This window comes from Rutilus rutilus (genome assembly GCF_951802725.1).
Source record: "Rutilus rutilus genome assembly, chromosome: 12".
Classification (NCBI taxonomy): Eukaryota; Metazoa; Chordata; class Actinopteri; order Cypriniformes; family Leuciscidae; genus Rutilus; species Rutilus rutilus.
The window spans coordinates 14,026,558-14,040,906 of NC_140217.1; the positions used below are offsets into that span (position 1 = coordinate 14,026,558).

At 38.0% G+C, this 14,349-nt stretch overlaps 1 protein-coding gene across 2 annotated transcripts in view; it reads left to right on the forward strand.

Annotated features, from left to right (window-relative positions):
* Positions 1-299: 299 nt before the first annotated feature.
* LOC311301180 (uncharacterized protein) overlaps positions 300-14,349 on the forward strand; it is a 357,157-nt gene continuing 343,107 nt past the window's right edge. Inside the window, exon 1 of one of the 2 annotated variants that reach the window (XM_084426109.1) lies at positions 300-423. The gene's annotated coding sequence lies outside the window, so the exon portion shown is untranslated. The remainder of the gene's footprint in view (positions 424-14,349) is intronic. The other variant, XR_014629408.1, reaches the window with a different exon arrangement.

Genomic DNA, 14,349 nt, shown 5'->3' on the forward strand with positions numbered 1-14,349 from the left:
GAAGTTTGCACTATTGCAAAATCAGCTTGGACAGTAAGTAAGATAAATGTCACCTGGACCAGCTCCTTGTTAAAAGTCATGATGAAATAAGTAGCAGTTCTGGTAATTCAGGAGAGTTGCCATTGGTCTTATAATTACTGTTAGTCAGATGGAATATAGATCACAAATGGATTTAAAGTGTTGTTTTAACCTTTATGTCAGCCTTTTATTCTTAAACTGGCCTCCTTCTTGTTATGTTAAAGGGTGTAAAGTAGAGGAATGTTCAGGAAGTTCACTCAGGAAACAGGAAAGTTGTCTGCACACTCCTGCACAACGCAGTTATTTATTACTAGCTTGAAGAGGTTGTTAAGGTGGTTTATGCTCAGAAGTGTTCTCACGGTAATACAGAAAATAGCTGGAGCTGCATTATTATCTTTTATAAAGGTATGTGCATTTTTAAAAGATACCTTTTTTGATTCTCCCAAGAATGTTAACAAACGAATGAGTTACTTTGTTACTAGTGGCAGATCTATATCATGGTAACTTGGGGGGCCAGACAGGGGCCACTTGTTTTATATTAACCTCATTTCAGGATTAGTGGAAGTAATTTTACTAGGTCACTTGTCACTCTGCAGTCTTTACACATAAGCTAAAATGATTTCAAATTAATTTATTTGTTTGATAATAATCTTGTATTATAGTGTGATTATGAGCAGTGATGACATAACATACTTTCAACATTAACTTTTCTGCACCTGTAAACATACACATACTATTTACTACAAAACAAACTGATAAAAAATATATAATAATCTGCTGCATAATCTTACAAATAGGCCTAACATAAAATGTACTTAGGAAAAACAATTAATCTGTAACATTATCGTGCATGCTCAATTTACAGTTTACATACACCCAGCAGAATCTGCAAAATGTTAATAATTTTAACAAGAGGGTTAAAAAAAGGTACTTTTTTTGTACTGCCCCGATGAAGATTTCAAATAACTTATGTTTATTGCCCACAAGACAAAATAATATTAAAGCAGAAAAAAAAAAATGCCTGTACAAATGTTTACATATGCTTTAAACATGATGCATTAAATTCAGCCATAATTTTGTCTATATGTTAACGTGTGTTATGTGTAATAGCTTCATCAGGGCAGAACTAAATAAAAACAACATGCAATTTTTATGATCTCTCTTGTTTTGTTAAATTTATAAACTATAAAAATGTATAAAAAAATAAAATAAAATAAACATTTTGTTTGCATGTTATGTTGTAGCCTCATACATCTGGGCTGTATTCACAAAATATCTTAAGGCTAAAAGTAGCTCCTAACTTGCCGATTTAGGAGAAACTCTCAAAAATAATGGGCGTCAGTCCTGATTTTGGACTCCTAAATTTTTGCTCTAAGAGTAGGCTATTTTGCAAAAACTAGCTCCTAAATCTGTGAGACATTAGGAGTAGTCAAGAGGACTCCTAAGTCACTAAGACCAAATCACAAACAATCCTATATGGCTGTTGCTGGCAATCCGCCAAAGACAATGTACACCATTGAGACAATAGTGATAGAGTGGGTGCTGAACCTTATCTTATTTTGCAATACATATTTAGATTTTTAGATTTTAATATACAATAAAATGTCAAAAATAAATCTTTAATAAATAAATAAATAATGTATTACTTGTACTTGTGGCAGTTGCTTTCACGAGTTCACATTTACAAATGATTGAATAGGGCAAAAAAAATATATAATAAGTGTATTTGGCGTGCTGTCCAAGGGGATTGAGGGCTCCGAGCTCGGAATTTAGCCCAAACTCAGAGTTCTCCCTCATTTCCCCAGCCGAGAGTGAAGAGTCGGGGTGGCGGAGGGATGCAGAAAACTGTCGACGTAACTAGAGCCCCTTTCACACAGCGCGATGATCCCGGCAAATTGCCAGAACGCCAATTCTGTGTGAACGCAAAAACGACCCGGGATTGATGCCGGCATCGATGTCGGGTTGGGGACCTAGTAACATTGCCGTGTTCAGTCCCAGAACGCGCGCTGTGTGAACAAAAGCGTAATAGTGATGACGCTGAAGCTGGGATCGTTCGCCAGCTGTGAAACGGTACGTAATGCGAAAGTTTATGATCGAATCACCGAAAAAAAATGCACAAGCGTGGTTTCTCGAGATAGAAATCGCAGCTCATAAGCAAACTTAAGACGCTGCTGAGACATTACAAGTCACATCGATGTCACGTGTCTTTACGTGTGTGAACGCACTCTCTGATTCCGTAAAATCACTGGGAGTGTGAATGAACCAAAATCAAACGAAACCGGGTAAAATCCCGAGTCACTTTATCCGTGTATTTTCCGGAATCTCTGTGTGAAAGGGGCTAATAATGCCTGACGGTTTGAACATGCTGCTCCCGAACTTTATATAAAATATAATTTGTGGCTTGAATTCTGTAATCTCTACAATGCAGACATGTAAGAGGCTGACAATTAGCTGAACATATACTAGTTTAATTAGTGACACAGCCTACATTTTAAAACCTTTATTTGAATATGGCAACATTTTTATTTTTAAATCTTTATTTGAATATGGCAACATTTGTATTTTAAAATCTTTATTTGAATATGGCAACATGATAGGGCTACCTCATTCTACAATATTTCTTATGCTGCGTCTCAATTCGCCAACTTTTATATACTTACAATATATATGCAACCTTTGTGAAGAAAAAATAGACAATTTTGAGTGCGTAGAAAAAGAGTAGGCTACACAAACTTTGGGACATAGGCCTACTATCACACCATAAAATGGCGTCTTTAACGGTTGCTCTCTGTCGCTTAAAGGGATAGTTCACCCAAAAATGAAAATGCTGTCCTCATTTACTCACCCTCATGTTGTTCCAAACCTGTATGACTTTCTTTCTTCTGCTGAACACAAAAGAAGATATTTTGAAGAAAGTCGGTAACCAAACGACTGATGGACCCCATTGACTTCCATAGTAGGAAAAAAAAATACTATGGAAGTCAATGGGGACCAGCAACTGTTTAATTACCAACCTTCTTTAAAATATCTTCTTTTGTGTTCAGCAGAAGAAAGGAAATCATACAGGTTTGGAACAACATGAGGGTGAGTAAATGATGACAGCATTTTCATTTTTGGGTGAACTATCCCTTTAATTACATGCATCCTGTCACGTAAACTGACCTGTCAATCATCTTGTCACAGTTAAAATACTCCACATTTCATTTCATTTAATTTTCTACCAAATCGGAGAGAAATGCAGTAGCACGTTGATCTGCAGTCACAGTTCTTTCATGCGGAGAACTCTCCTCATATTACAGTTTTTCTCGATTGCATTTCTTGATTATTTTTTTCTCGAAACATATTTCTTGAAACTATACCTTGTATTCTCAAAACAGTAAACACAAATCCATAACGTCTCACCCAATTCCCCAAACATCCTATTTTTTAGGTCAAAATGAAGCTGTACACTCAAAACCATTCACTCTTGCTGAAAAACCAAACTTTGCCCTTAGACATCACACACAAGCCCTCACAAACCACACTACAACATAGTCTTAGACATTGGTGCAATAAATTCAAAACAACATTTCCAAAACTGGTAAGTTATGTTGCTTGTGGTTTCCCCCCCTCACAAACCTTTTCACACGATGAACACAAAAGACACAACCAATGGATACATTGGCACATTTTTATTCATTAATTTACTACACAGTACAAAACACACTAAAAAATAAAAATAAAAATTGTTCCGCCTCAGCATCCCATCTCTAGTCTGGGACAGGCCAGAGAATCTCATCCACATCTCAGGCTAAATTGGCCCTAGCCAGGCAGTGGGGGTAAAATCCTCTTGCATGCCTGATCCACCCCTGGCACGCATCTACTAATATGTCTAGGCAGGCTTCTTCCATGGCCTGGAGGAGGTGAACACGCATATAAGGTTCTCGGTCATACACTTTCCACCGCCATGCCGAAAAAACTCCTCTATAGGGTTTAGAAATGGGGAGTATGCAGGCAGAAAGATGTTTGAAAATCTTGGGTTATTGGTAAACCAGTCACGAACCAGAGCAGCACGATGGAAGCTGATGTTATCCCAAAATACAACGTAGTGAGGGTGTTCTGGTTGTGCTGGTTCCCTGTGGTCCAGCTGGAACATATGCTCTCTTAGACCGTCAAGGAAAGCAAGGAGGAGCATAGTGTTATAGAGTCTTAGAATGGCATGGCGGTGGAGTACCCCTCGGTGGGTGATGGCTGCGCACATAGTGACATTCCCTCCGCGCTGACCAGGGACATTTACAAAAGCCCGATGGCCAATTATGTTCCTCCCCCTTCTCCTTCTTTTGGTCAGGTTGAAACCAGCCTCATCCACAAAGATAATTTAATGGGGAACAGGCCAGCCCTCAATCTCAAAGATTCTCTGCAAAACACATGAAACACAGTAGAGTAAATCACTACCCTGAAGCACAGTTCAAGAGGGCACAAATGGCAGCATAGACTGCTATACTGTGATGGTACACAATACTTCATATGATATCAAAACTCATACCTGAACATATTCCACTCGTTGGTCTTTCACTCTGTCAGAATTTCGTTCGAAAGGGATGCGGTAAACCTGTTTCATCCGAAACCGGTGCTTTCGGGGGATGCGATTAATTGTGGAGATGCTGATGGCATTTATTCCTCGAAAATGATTATTATCCTCAATCACTCTCCTTTGAATCTCTCGCAGGCGGATTACATTATTGGTAATGACCATGTTTACAAGCTCCCTTTCTTGCTATTCCGACAAAAGCCTTAGCCTGCCTCCACCAGGTGGTCGTCTCAGTGTCCTACAAAAATAGAAGCACTCATTACTGTAACTGTCATATCCTTTTTAAAGGAAAAACGGAAACATACTGAAACTATCTACAGTGGGTACGGAAAGTATTCAGACCCCCTTAAATGTTTCACTCTTTGTTATATTGCAGCCATTTGCTAAAATCATTTAAGTTAAATTTTTTCCTCATTATTGTACACACAGCACCCCATATTGACAGAAAAACACAGAATTGTTGACATTTTTGCACATTTATTAAAAAAGAAAAACTGAAATATCACATGGTCCTAAGTATTCAGACCCTTTGCCGTGACACTCATATATTTAACTCAGGTGCTGCCCATTTCTTTTGATCATCCTTGAGATGGTTCTACACATTCATTTGAGTCCAGCTGTGTTTGATTATACTGATTGGACTTGATTAGGAAAGCCACACACCTGTCTATATAAGACCTTACAGCTCACAGTGCATGTCAGAGCAAATGAGAATCATGAGGTCAAAGGAACGGCCTGAAGAGCTCAGAGACAGAATTATGGCAAGGCACAGATCTGCCCAAGGTTACAAAAAACATTCTGCTGCACTTAAGGTTCCTAAGAGCACAGTGGCCTCCATAATCCTTAAATGGAAGACGTTTGGGACGACCAGAACCCTTCCTAGAGCTGGCCGTCCGGCCAAACTGAGCTATCGGGGGAGAAGAACCTTGGTGAGAGAGGTAAAGAAGAACCCAAAGATCACTGTGGCTGAGCTCCAGAGATGCAGTCGGGAGATGGGAGAAAGTTGTAGTAGGTCAACCATCCACCAGTCGGGGCTTTATGGCAGAGTGGCCCGACGGAAGCCTCTCCTCAGTGCAAGACACATGAAAGCCCGCATGGAGTTTGCTAAAAAACACCTGAAGGACTCCAAGATGGTGATAAATAAGATTCTCTGGTCTGATGAGACCAAGATAGAACTTTTTGGCCTTAATTCTAAGCGGTATATGTGGAGAAAACCAGGCACTGCTCATCACCTGTCCAATACAGTCTCAACAGTGAAGCATGGTGGTGGCAGCATCATGCTGTGGGGGTGTTTTTCAGCTGCAGGGACAGGACGACTGGTTGCAATCGAGGGAAAGATGAATGTGGCCAAGTACAGGGATATCCAGGATGAAAACCTTCTCCAGAGTGCTCTGGACCTCAGACTGGGCCGAAGGTTCACCTTCCAACAAAACAATGACCCTAAGCACACAGCTAAAATAACGAAGGAGTGGCTTCACAACAACTCCGTGACTGTTCTTGAATGGCCCAGCCAGAGCCCTGACTTAAACCCAATTGAGCATCTCTGGAGAGACCTGAAAATGGCTGTCCACCAACGTTTACCATCCAACCTGACAGAACTGCAGAGGATCTGCAAGGAGGAATGGCAGAGGATACCCAAATCCAGGTGTGAAAAACTTGTTGCATCTTTCCCAAAAAGACTCATGGCTGTATTAGATCAAAAGGGTGCTTCTACTAAATACTGAGCAAAGGGTCTGAATACTTAGGACCATGTGATATTTCAGTTTTTCTTTTTTAATAAATGTGCAAAAATGTCAACAATTCTGTGTTTTTCTGTCAATATGGGGTACTGTGTGTACAATAATGAGAAAAAAAAAAAAAGAACTTAAATGATTTTAGCAAATGGCTGCAATATAACAAAGAGTGAAAAATGTAAGGGGGTCTGAATACTTTCCGTACCCACTGTATATGCGAGGCAATTTGATGCATTTCTTTATTACAGTAGCATAGTGCAACAGTGCATGTGATGTCAAAGCACAGAGTACAGCACTCAAAAGTTACTGTACAGAGCAGTCTTACTGTAAGTACATCTACCTGTTTTCCGCCCTGAAGGTTCTGATGATGGAGGTGATGGTGAAGCGACTCAAATTAGGCTGTACTCGTTGCCCAGCCTCCCTCATAGTCATACCATGGACAAGCACATGGTCAACTAAAGTGGCTCGAATTTCATCCGAGACTGCTTGTCTCCTTGCCCTTATGTGTCAAAACAGTGAATAGTGTTTATTTTTTAGTGAAATGAGTGTGCTTTTTGATAAATTACATTATGGTTTTGAAATTTTAGTTCAAAAGCCTGGTTATAGTGTTTAAGCAATCGAGAAAAACTGTAATGCATAATGATGCATTTAAAAGTTAATGGCCAAAAGGATCTTTATGAAAGTCCACATTGTTATTGCAGATTAAATATAACATGGATAACATTAAATAAATATTTTTTATCAGGTTAAACTTTGATTAGTCACTCAAACCTTTATCTAAACCTCTCACCTTCGATCGCACATATCCGCCTTTTTGTGTAGTTTTTTAAAAAGCATTTCCTTCAAAGCGCAATGGGTTGTGGGCAATATTAGCCTTTAGAGTGTGCACAGATCCACACTTCGAAAATCTACTGGAAAAGTAGACCATTCCAGGTACTTTTGACATACTCTTATCAACGTACTATGCTTTGGTACACACTTATTCTAATCTCACATACTATTTAGGATGGATAGTATGGACATTGGGATTCAGGGTATGATTAAATCGCTGACATAGACTCCTCCCCCATCAGCCAATCACTGTGTCCATAGTTAGAAAGCGTGTTGACATCCATAACAACGAGGTCAACTTAACCTTTCTCTTAGCTTAAGACTCTCTATTCCTTAGTAAAAGTTGGTCTTAGCAGCTTTGTGAATGGGTTTTAAGAGGAAACTCTAAACTAAAAAAATGTACTGCCATTTAGGAGAACTATTAGTAAGATAAAATGTTTTGTGAATGTAAAAATTATAAAATGTTTTGGCCCCTGTTCTCTAATATCGGACTCTTTGCAAAGTTTGCCAGTATTTTTTCATATGTTTATATAGTTTGAAACCTCTATTAAAGGGATAATTCACAGCTGGAAAGATGAATGTGTATTTAAATTGGGTCATTTATGTAGTAGAAATCTGAAATTATTTTAGAAGTTGGTGCCTTCTAGACTGAGAAAAGCCAGAAAATGTATTTTTGGCTCATGTGGATGAAAGACAACTTCCAGAATGCACTTGCTTTGCTGCCCTACGAGGCCACTCCAAAGCAGAGGGCAGTATCAGAAGAAATGATACAACTATGCTACTAGTTGACTCGAAACTGAAAAGACGCCGTTTTATCGTGAGATCCCACCCCCTATGGGCGGGTTGAGAACATCCAGAACTAGCTCCCACTATTGGCTGTAGTCTCTAACCTCTGGCCAAAATAGCCTCCGATGACGCAAGATGACAATTTTTGCATCATCTGAGTTATTTTTTCCAGACACACAATACAGAAATCTCTCGTCTCAGGGGGACCTGAGGGAGGGAAGCATGGTCATTCGAAAATACTACCGGGTCTCTACTGATACAAAGCTTAATGCTAATCAGTGAAGTATCCCTTTAAAACAAATGTCTAAAAAGCAACACCGGACAACTGTGGCGCTTTTCCACTGCATGGTACGGCTCGGTACAGTTCGGCGCGGCATGGTTCGGCTCGCTTCGCTTTTCCACTGCGTGGTGCGACTTGGCTCGGCACGGCACGGCTCGGTTCGCTTTAGCTCGGTTCGCTTTTCCACTGCAGTTAGTACCGCTTCACAGTGGGGGGGAATATAGACTGATCGTTATAGTTGCGCCGCCTCTACTGCCATGACATCATCATAAATGCGGCACATTTCAAATGCACAACACAGGAACAATGAAGCCTATCGAGCCTGTCTTTGTCTTCTTGCCAGCACACGCCTGTGACACCCGGATGCGGGGAGTGGCATGCGATGCAAATCACACTCGCCAATGTACAATGGCTTGTTTTGTTTCCACTCGAAGGTGAATGGGCTCTCAGGAGAGATTCCAAAACATCAGTTCAGTCCGACGTAACGTTGAACGTGACTGACTGATAGGAAACTATTTGTTTATAGTCACTTGACAAAGGAACAAAAGTCTCTAGAGGTAAACATATCAATAATTTTTCTCAAAATAAATTTGGTGTGCTGGTGCACAGGTGTGCTGAGTAACCAGCCAAATGGCTAGGAACTGACAGTGAGGATGTCCTAGTACATCTTAACCCTCTGGGGTACTTCATTTATGACTCACACTCAGGACTTTCGGGTCAAAAATGACCCGGAGGGCGGGATTCAGATTTTTTTTTTTTCAGTAAAATCAATGAAATGTATTTTTGTTCAATAATATATTTTTTTTTTTTTGAGAGAGAATTTTATGATAATAATTAATATTTATGCAATAATTATGATCCATTTTTTCCCATTGAACATAATTCAATTTTTTTTTATTAATGCTGTATTTCAGGTTAAAGTAGAGACTAGGCCTATAGAAAACAATTTTTGAAGTCAGATTGGTGCCATCTGGTGGATGTAGTGAGCATAATTATCGTGCAATATCATATTTTAACCACTAGATGGATTTACAGCTCTCTGTAGAAAGGCTTGTGAATTCTAGTTGTTTTTGCATATATTTGCCTATTTTTTTCAGGTTGTGGATTTTAATATATAATAAGAGATTCTCAAAGACTATTTTTGTCAAGTTTTTTGTTTGTTTGGTTGGTTTAAATGGTAATTTGAAGTGCCAGTTTTACTTTATAATACAGTCAAACCTGAACATTGCATTAGAAAGAGAACAAATGGAAAGCATTTTGTTACCCATTATTTTAATTCTAACTTAATAAAAATGCAATTCTTTCAGTCATACATTTTTTTTTATTAACCTTTTATAATAAACATTTTCATTAAAATTATTTTTGTACAATTCAATGAACAGTAACTCTTATTCAAAATTGGCAACAGCAATTATGAACAAAAAACTAAGGCATTTTTAGAGTTTTGTCTGAGTGACACACACAAAACTAAAGACTCATAACTCCAAAACTGTAACAAGGAGAGTCAAAAGGTAGGTATCGTTTGATAGAACACTTTTAAAATTTTTTGAAAATATAAATTACATTACATTCGGACATTCTCCTGCCGAGAAACTGCTGATAAAAGACAAACAAATATATATAATTTTTATTATGATTTTGCATATCTCTCTTGTTTGACATGCAATAACTCGGGAAGGAAATACGGTAGGGGAAAAATTCTTTTTTGGGGAAGTTTCCCTAAATGTGAGCTGCATCTGGATAAAATTTTGTGGTGATCGCATAAAGTACTCAAAAGTTACAGCATTTGGAACAAAGGTAGCCTTTTTGTTTAGTCCTCACACATTTGGAAGGCAATACATTTGTTTTGTTTTCTGAGTGACACACACAAAACTAAAGACTCATAACTTCAAAACTGTAGCAAGGAGAGTCAAAAGGTAGGTATCGTTTGAAAGAACACTTTTCAAATCTTTTGAAAATATAAATTACATTACATTTAGCAGTGATTCTTGAGATCAGGGACAAAACATGTCCACCAGATAAAACACAGTTTGTGGGTAAAAAAATTACTTAATATTACACATACACTTAACCAGAAGACTAATAAGGATAATGAAAGCACAACTAAATATTATTTCATGTTGTTTTATAAATGTTTTTAATTCTAAATGATATGATACAGTATGTGGCCAGTGTCTGTAAAAACCCTTGTCCGGAAGCAGGTGTCATTACATTACAATAGCTTAAAAACAATTAAAAGTCATTTTAAATTAAATGTTATATTTACTATATTTACTAGTTCCGTAATTAATTTAATGAGCATCAAAAGTTACAACTGAAAAACTGATTTTAATGTAGTTTTAAGACGATTTAACTTGTGTCCTGGGTTTTTGTCAACACCGTCAGACCTTTTTTTAAAATAAAAAAAAATCAGGAATTATTGAGAGCAGCTAAAACTCTGAGGACCCCTTTATCACTTCCTTATTCTTTCAAATGCCATGAGACCACTCTAGAACTGGTAAGTTTTTAATATTCTTTTAATTTTATACCTACTTGTTAATACTTTGCATGTCACAACCATAGTGTGTCAACACCATAAACAATGTAATGTAAGATTTGTATGATATTTTCTGTTATAAATGCTAATTTAAGTAAAGTATAAAGGTTACAAGCAACGAATGATAAACGCATGATAAACAAGAAGGCTCCTGTGAGAAGCACATGTGTTATTAGAGGAAACATGGTATTTTGTCAACTCCATCAGATGTCAACACCATCAGGATTTGTGTCTGACGGTGTTGACTTTTTCTAAGACGGTGTTGACAAATGCCATTATGTGCATTATTCCTCATTTTAGTGTAGTTTACTTCAATTATATTACTCACCAAACATTTGATATTACTGTTGCTCAGTTTTATGAGTTGAATTTCAACCAATTGCCATATAGCTTTATGTTTTGAATTGAATCTCATTTTCATAGCCTCTCGAGTACTTGATATGTAATAAGGTGTTGCTTATGATTACCCATCATTTGCAGCTTATGCTTATCCATCAGAAAAGTATACTGACCGCATAATGGTATGCATTTCAGGCTAGAATGGCTAGTAGGGAGAAGCTATCAGTGGAGGAACGAAAGAGAAGGAATAGGGAGTATCAAAAAAGAAGGCGGAATTTTTTTTATAGCCAACATGAGCTGAAAGAAGAGTTGCTGAGAAATGAGAGGGAAAGATGGAGAAATAGGGTGAAGGAGGGCAAAATAAAAAAACAAGTATTTGATACACTGCCGATTTTGCAGGTTTTCCTACTTACAAAGCATGTAGAGGTCTGTAATTTTTATCATAGGTACACTTCAACTGTGAGAGACGGGATCTAAAAAAATCCAGAAAATCACATTGTATGATTTTTAAATAATTATTTAGCATTTTATTGCATGACATAAGTATTTGACCACCTACCAACCAGTAAGAATTCCGGCTCTCACAGACCTGTTAGTTTTTCTTACTCGTTACCTGTATAAAAGACCTGTCCACACACTCAATCAAACAGACTCCAACCTCTCCACAATGGCCAAGACCAGAGAGCTGTGTAAGGACATAAGGGATAAAACTGTAGACCTGCACAAGGCTGGGATGGGCTACAGGACAATAGGCAAGCAGCTTGGTGAGAGGGCAACAACTGTTGGCGCAATTATTAGAAAATGGAAGAAGTTCAAGATGACGATCAATCTCCCTCGGTCTGGGGCACCATGCAAGATCTCACCTCATGGGGCATCAATGATCATGAGGAAGGTGAGGGATCAGCCCAGAACTACACGGTAGGACTTGGTCAATGACCTGAAGAGAGCTGGGACCACAGTCTCAAAGAAAACCATTAGTAACACACTACGCCGTCATGGATTAAAATCCTGCAGCGCACGCGAGGTCCCCCTGCTCAAGCCAGCGCAAGTCCAGGCCCGTCTGAAGTTTGCCAATGACCATCTGGATGATCCAGAGGAGGAATGGGAGAAGGTCATATGGTCTGATGAGACAAAAATAGAGCTTTTTGGTCTGAACTCCACTCGCCGTGTTTGGAGGAAGAAGAAGGATGAGTACAACCCCAAGAACACCATCCCAACCGTGAAGCATGGAGGTGGAAACATCATTCTTTGGGGATGCTTTTCTGCAAAGGGGACAGGACGACTGCACCGTATTAAGGGGAGGATGGATGGGGCCATGTATCGCAAGATCTTGGCCAACAACCTCTTTCCCTCAGTAAGAGCATTGAAGATGGGTCGTGGCTGGGTCTTCCAGCATGACAACGACCCGAAACACACAGCCAGGGCAACTAAGGAGTGGCTCCATGAGAAGCATCTCAAGGTCCTGCAGTGGCCTAGCCAGTCTCCAGACCTGAACCCTATAGAAAATCTTTGGAGGGAGCTGAAAGTCTGTATCGCCCAACGACAGCCCCGAAACCTGAAGGATCTGGAGAGAAGGTCTGTATGGAGGAGTGGGCCAGAATCCCTGCAGTGTGTGCAAACCTGGTCAAGAACTACAGGAAACGTATGATCTCTGTAATTGCAAACAAAGGTTTCTGTACCAAATATTAAGTTCTGGTTTGCTGATGTATCAAATACTTAAGTCATGCAATAAAATGCAAACTAATTACTTAAAAATCATAAAATGTGATTTTCTGGATCTTTGTTTTAGATTCTGTCACTCACAGTTGAAGAGTACCTATGATAAAAATTACAGACTTCTACATGCTTTGTAAGTGGGAAAACTTGCAAAATCGGCAGTGTATCAAATACTTGTTCTCCCCACTGTATCAGCAGAGGTCATGGATTTCATAGAAGAGGAACACTTGAATCGTCTGTTGCCTGGTGTTTAAACTCCATCGACTGCCTTGAGAAGTCAAATGTTATTTTTTTTTATGACAGTTTAGCAATATTTTAAAGGTTTAGCTGTCATTTTAACTATGGATTATTTGAATTAGTTTATATACTTTATAAGCCACATATATTTGAAGATGTTGTGGACTTTACAAAGGGGGTTAATTTCTTTTTCTATTGCCTGTAAAGTCCCTCTACTCCCATGAGATGAAAAATTGGTTATATAATGTGTTTTCTTCATATCTTGCAATGTTACGATATTTGTGAGAGTTCAATGGTCCTTTTGAATGAAATATTTTTCTGTTTCTTGCAAGTTTGTCACCAACGTCAGTTTTGTGTCAACACCGTTGATGCCTTGTCAACTCCGTCAGAATGATATATTGGTTGTTGGTTTTTTAAAGATGAACTGTTTTGTTCCCTCAAGAATATTTGTTAATAAAATGGTTGCATTTTCAAAGTTATTGTGTAATTTGTATGCTTCTAAGTATCACTGTTCATTATGGAAATTAAATGATAAATTGATTAATCCATACAACCTAAACCGCAATCATTAAACATTGACTAATCTAACTTTTAAAAGATGATATGATTCATTTAAAAACATTTTTATATGATTAAGACAATTAAAAACCGCTAAGAGTCAAAATATCTATGATAATTTTATTAAAAATAATTGTATAGACATTTCTATGTGTCTGATGGTGTTGACAAAAATCCAGTGCTGATCCCACAAACCTCTAATTTATAAAAAATTAATAAAACTGGAAGGTTGTTCCAAAACATGGTTACATAGCCAAACCCTCATTTAACAAATATGTATACACTGGTTTTTAAAATAATGAAGATTTTTTTTTAGAAAATCAAAACATTATAATTTTTATAATGATAATGCATATCTTTCTTTTTTGACATGGAATAACTCAGGAAGGAAATACGGTAGGAGGAAAATAATTTTTTTGGGAAGTCACTCTACATATGAGCTGCATCTGGATAAAATTTTGTGGTGATTGGATAAAGGAATCAAAAGTTACAGCATTTGGAACCAAATTGTTCAGTCTTTGACGCCCCCTCACGGGCATTTTTTTATATTGTTTCACCATGAAGAATATCTTGTCATAAAAGCAATAGATTAAGTTCATTTTGGGCTTAATTGTAATAATATGCTGTAAAAAATGAAGTGCCATTTTCAACGATTTTTTAATGTTTCATGAGATGTATGATGTTTTTGACACATTGCAGTACATAGTACTTTTTTGTATTTTATAGATTATGAAAAAAATATTCT